Genomic DNA, 6,244 nt, shown 5'->3' with positions numbered 1-6,244 from the left:
TGTAGTTCCCCGCCACCCCAGGGAGGGACAAGCCTCAGCTGAACCCCTCTACAGGCTCTATACTACTAGAGGATCCCCCTCGCTTTAGGAGCAATTTCTGTTGGCACAATAATGCACAAAAACTATGCCCCACCCCAGGAACTGGCTGAAAGATCCATTATTAATTAATAAGGGGAAAAAACACAGGTGAGAAGATCAGTTAGAATGTCGGGGACTTTTTAACCCAGATGGCAAGGTTCGTTGTCTGACCGCAGAGTGGGAGACAGGCAACACCAGCAAGATCCAATACAAGCTCTTTATTGAAGAGTGCACACAACAATAGAGAGCGGCCCGTCTCCAGAGAGAACCAGCCACGATTACAATAACTAGTGAGATTATATAGACAGTTCCGTCGCGTCATAGTTAAAGCAACCCAATCCCCTCCTTTACTAGTTAAAAGCTTCTAATATTCATGCATATCTATGTTCTTTGACAGTACAAACAGTTCATGATTCCTCAGCAGCTTCTTATCAGCTTTTTCGTCATGCACTAGAAACTAGGAGAAAGTAGGGAGTTAAGAACAGAAACAGGGAGTGGAGACTGCAAGTCTCCATATGTCCAAACAAACCGTTCCTAGTACATTTGGTACAAGAATATGGTCCCCCCCTTTATCTCATTCTTTGAAGCCCAAGCAAGCATGTCCTCATGTTTCACAGAGAGACAGGAATGGCCCAGCAACTACAGTTAGCCTAACTTTGGCTAAGCTGGCCAAACAACCTGTTCTATACTCCATTTTCCTTGGACCTAACAGTCCCCCCTTTGTCCCTGGAGTACTTTGAAGGGACTCCTGGGACAACTAACTACTGTGAGTGGTAAACTTGGGAGTTTGTTACTTTTGGACAGAACACACCTTGGTGCCCATCCAACTTTTATTATAACATACAAGGCCAGCAAGCTGCATATAATTACAACGGTGCTTTGGAGTACATTATGGAGCCAACCACCTATATTTGGAATCCAATTGAACAGGTTACTCCACTAGGATTCAATTCGCTTCTTTCCGTGGTCCTTTGCTACTTCCATAAGGTGGTTTGCTCTTTCCTAAGTGGCATTATAAACGTCTGGGACATACACACAGCATTCTTGTCCAATTAATGCACATGTTCCTCTCTGAGAGGCCAGTAAAATATCTAGAGCCAAGTGGTTCTGGAGAACCATCTGCCTTAGTTTTCTTTGTGCGGTTGCCAAGTCCACCAGGGCATCGGCGTTAGTCTAATTTCTCAGATGTCTCGGTGAATTACCCAATCCCACATGCATCTTCCCCGTGGAGCCGGCAGGATTCGGTATGTGGGAGCCCACACCTCCCTAACCGGTCCATATGCTTGGAAGGAGCATTGAGAATGTCCGCACTTCCACCAGGAAGTCTCCAAGTATTTCTTTATGGCCACAGATCAGATGGTACTCCTGATGTGTCTGTAAGGGCAGTGGGCCAAGCCTGAACATGCTAGATCCCACTGCAATGCCTTCCCAGCCTCAGTGATATTCAATACCATCTCTGTCAGCAACTTCTGGGTCATAGAACTAAGGACGGAGATAACATGTAACTCACTAATTCCAACCTGTACCTGGGTTAGCTGTGCTCCACAAATAAGGCTTGTGGCCTTCTTTAGTTGCTCTAATTTCTTATTATGTTTTTGGTTTTTTAAAAATATTTTAAACTGCTGCTGTACTATTGGCCCTATCCCATAGGGATCCGGTCAAGTCTCTCTTTTTTCTAGAGGAAATAACTCAAGCCCTCTGTTGTGCTAATCTAATACAGCCCTTTTTGCATTTAAAATCCAATTAGGGAGGGCAATACATGCTGAAGGACTTATCCAAAACACAGGGCGCAGCCTGTAGAATAAACCCCAAAATCCAATCAAAACCACATTCCCAAGCATGGGTCCCACAAGTTTCTTCCTGCCAGTGTATAATTCTTTGTTTCTTTACCAGGGTCAGCTCTTAATGTTTTTTTGTAGTCAGGAATTCCTGGACTTTGGTGGTTTCAATGGAGCGAGTGTTTTTTCTTCTCTTTTTCTGAAACAGTATGGTTCAGCATCATACAGGGGAGAGGTTACCAGCACATCACTCTGTAATGGGTTTTGCTTCTTTTAGAAAAAAATCCAAAGGCACAGTAGGTCTGTCAGTGGACAAGGGAGAGGTTACTAGCACTTCACCTTGTCTTTTTTTTCTTTTCCCTGCTGTCCAGAAGGCACAGCAGAGTTAGAAGGAGGAATAGGCTGATCATCAGTCGGAGAGTCCTCCCGAGGTGGAGGGGTCTTTTTACAGTGAGAAACATGGGTCCAGGTAGGCAGTCCTTGGCACTTCACAGCGGTGTTGGTGGTTAACAGGACTTGGAAAGGGCTTTCCAGTGTGGAGTCAAAGCAGTCTTTCGTTGATGGACTTTACGTAGACTCAGTCTCCTGGTTTTAATGAATGGCAGGGCTGCTACGGTCTTTAGGTAGCACTTCTTTACCTGTGAGAAAAACCTAACACATTTCATTAATGCCTGGCAGTGTTTTGCAGATTTTACAGCTGCTTGGGCACATTCAGGCCCCCCTTTTCTTGGCTGTCAGCCAAGTCTTAGCTGTGGGCAGTGCCCTTGGATGGGACAGCATCTTATCTTTAGACTGAGCTTGCTAGCTATTTTTTTTTCTAGTTAACTCGTTCTGTTCTTTTTCTTTCTTCCCTTCTTGGCTTCTTTTAACCTACAAAGGAAACTTTCACTTTTCACTCATACACTTTTTTTCAACAATGAACACATACACATTGCCATTATACAGTACATTAGTCTTATTATTTAATGTATGCCATATACACCCTTCTAGTAAAATAACTTCTATACAGAGCTTTGGAGCAACAAACCAGGACAAGCACACCCACCTTTGAGGAGTCCACTCGGTACAACCTCTTGTGTCCAATAGCTTTCCTCCCTCCCCAGCCCTCTGGCTAGAAATCTGAGGTAGCCAGAAGGATCCCACGTGCAATATGGGGAATGGGTTAACCTTCCATGTCCTTGCTTCCAAAGACTGCTGATATGCAAATTTTAACAACATTTTTTTTTTTAATTAAAAGCTTTTTTTTTTTTTTTACTTAAGCAAATGTATTAGACTTTAGTATATCACATTTTTCCTGATTTATCCAAACACTTTGTATTTCAAGTTGAATAAAACAAGTATCTGCTTTTTTATTTAACCCTTTTATTTAATTTTGAACTAGACTGTCTTATGAAAATATTAAACACAACAATTCTGGCCACAAGACAAACACCACAAGACAGGACAAAGAACACAAAAATAATTCTTATTGTACCAGTAAATGCATGGTACGTTGAATGCTGTTCAGCTGGTATCCGTTTTCTCTGATGATTTGAAAGACATTATTTACTTAAAATATTTCCTTTATATACACATACTCTTGTTGATTTTAGGCAAAACTGAGGAATTACCCCATATTTCCTTGTATTTGTTTCATAGGCAGCCCAGGTTTCAGTGGCTTCTACCTTATTAGTTGGAAAATTGCATTAATACAGATGCTTTCTGGCTTGCTTCTAGATCTAAAGCTATCCACAGCTTAAAGATTCTTACTTTAGAAAAGGACACAATTAACTTTCCTAGACTTTTGATTGCCTTTTACTTCTAACTCCTGCTTTTAAATGCACAGTGATCTGAAAAAGACAACACAACCTATATTGGTAGGCTTGCATTTCTTTTACCTCTACTACAATATACACTGCACATGTTCTGGGGAAAATGCACATCCTATCCACAATTCAATTTCTACAACACTAGCCACATCAATTTCTACACAAGGTGTAACTGTTTTTTTTTTTTTTGCTTACAAAATCTCTATGCACCCACAGCAAAGTGACAGCTCGACCACACAGAGCCAGGTGCACTGTCTTTCTGTCTCTTTACCAGATCTTTTATCTGCTATTTTGTTACCCAAAAACAAATTTAAATTTTTTATTCTTCTGGCTTTGACTACCCTGCTGCAGCCACAACCTTTGGTCTTTATTTAAAACATTTTAACTCTTGTAGCATTAAGTCACTTTAAGGATTAAATGCTAAATACCTTAAACAACACTAGTTTCCTGTGCCTGGCAAAAGTATTCTCGGTTTTGCAACTTTAAACAATACCAATTTATCTTAAACTTATAAAAGACAGATTGTACACAGCAGGAGTGTTCTTCAGCAAATTAGACTAACGTATTCATAGTCGAATAATTCCACTTAAATAACTTCTTGCCTGGATTACTTACAGAAATTCTTACCAAGTTTCACTGCTTAATTCTCTCTAGCAACTATAGAGTTAACTTCTCACTCTTGGGAGGGCAGTTCTTTTACACCCTGGGGTCTCCTGCGGAGTCTCTTTCAGAGATTCCAGTCCAGGCCGGCTGCCTGGGGCTTCTTCAGCATCCCCAAACCACACCAGCTCCAGGGTCTCAAAGGCAGATTGTTGGATCTCACTGGATAGTTAAGCTTTGCAAATGTAATCTCAGCACTGTAACTTGTACTGCCTTTGGTTTGCCTCTGTCTATATTTTTTCACAGCCAGCTGGGGCCGAAAGCAGTTTTTCTTTTGGTTTATAGTTATACCATACAAATAAATAATCCATTTGTCCCGGTCTAAGATCAACCAGGATATTCCTGAGGGAATCCATCCTGTCAACAGAAAAGGTTCTGCACCTTGGCCAGTCTTTAGTCGGGGACAAATGGGTAGTAAAGGAAGGCCATTGAATTTGGCATAAGTTTCTCATTTAGATTTAGTCAAACCGGTTGTTCCAGAGATTTCCTTCCAATTTCTAAGTACCAGAGACAACGGGGCGTCCCCCGGGCACTTGCTGCCAAACTGTCCTATTTAGCCTGTAGGGACTCTAACCCTACTCCTGGGACTCTAACCCCTCACTGGGGACTCTAACCCCTCTCCGGGGACTTTAACCCCTCTCTGGGGACTCTAACCCCTTTCTCGGGGACTTTAACCCCTTTATGGCGATCGCTTACCTTATTCAGGGACTCGAACCCCAAAGACCTGACCTCCCCAGGGACTCGAACCCCGAAGACCTGGATCCTACTCAACGGGTAGGTGGACATTGCTGGGTTTCTACGGGCTTCAGCTGGTTCACAGAACTCGCCTTATCGCCGATGCAGGGATCAGGTTACCGGGCAAGGCTCCTAGAAGCCAGAGGATGCGCGCTGCGTTGCTTCGGAGTCTGATCCCGCACCGGAGAGTCAGACGAGTCCCGGCGGAGTCGCCAAATTTGTCGGGGACTTTTTAACCCAGATGGCAAGGTTCGTTGTCTGACCGCAGAGTGAGAGACAGGCAACACCAGCAAGATCCAATACAAGCTCTTTATTGAAGAGTGCACACAACAATAGAGAGCGGCCCGTCTCCAGAGAGAACCAGCCACGATTACAATAACTAGTGAGATTATATAGACAGTTCCGTCGCGTCATAGTTAAAGCAACCCAATCCCCTCCTTTACTAGTTAAAAGCTTCTAATATTCATGCATATCTATGTTCTTTGACAGTACAAACAGTTCATGATTCCTCAGCAGCTTCTTATCAGCTTTTTCGTCATGCACTAGAAACTAGGAGAAAGTAGGGAGTTAAGAACAGAAACAGGGAGTGGAGACTGCAAGTCTCCATATGTCCAAACAAACCGTTCCTAGTACATTTGGTACAAGAATATGGTCCCCCCCTTTATCTCATTCTTTGAAGCCCAAGCAAGCATGTCCTCATGTTTCACAGAGAGACAGGAATGGCCCAGCAACTACAGTTAGCCTAACTTTGGCTAAGCTGGCCAAACAACCTGTTCTATACTCCATTTTCCTTGGACCTAACAAGAAGATCCACAATATAACAATTTTAAAACATAGAAAAAGCATAGAAAGAACAAAAGCCAGGCAGGCTGAGTGGTAATTACATATCAATTAATCAAATGAGTATAAGAAAGAAGAGTCCTGGTGGGATGCTGCATTGGCTTGTAAGCCATAGTACATCAAGAGCGGACTGTACTCTGTTACATACAGTAGTGGCATTTGATCAATTCAAACAGAGCCAAATAGATTTAATTACATTTTTTTAAAATTACTTCTAGGCAGAGTCTTTGTACATTAAAAATAGTTCTGGACTGCAACTTATAGTCTAGTTAGAAACTTCTAAAAATAGTGGTTTCTAACACAAACCACTGGCAGAAATGTAATAACCACTGCAGTATCAGCACC

General features: G+C 42.4%; 1 long non-coding RNA gene across 1 annotated transcript; it reads right to left on the bottom strand.

Annotated features, from left to right (window-relative positions):
* Positions 1 to 281: 281 nt before the first annotated feature.
* LOC128828534 (uncharacterized) lies at positions 282 to 5,856 on the bottom strand. Its single transcript, XR_008443196.1, has 2 exons — positions 5,021 to 5,856; positions 282 to 2,507 (listed from the first exon to the last, which is right to left on the bottom strand). It is a non-coding gene; the product is annotated as an uncharacterized LOC128828534 (long non-coding RNA).
* Positions 5,857 to 6,244: the final 388 nt, after the last annotated feature.

This window comes from Malaclemys terrapin, chromosome 1 (assembly GCF_027887155.1).
Source record: "Malaclemys terrapin pileata isolate rMalTer1 chromosome 1, rMalTer1.hap1, whole genome shotgun sequence".
Lineage (NCBI taxonomy): Eukaryota > Metazoa > Chordata > Testudines > Emydidae > Malaclemys > Malaclemys terrapin.
This window is presented reverse-complemented; position numbering and strand designations above follow the sequence as displayed.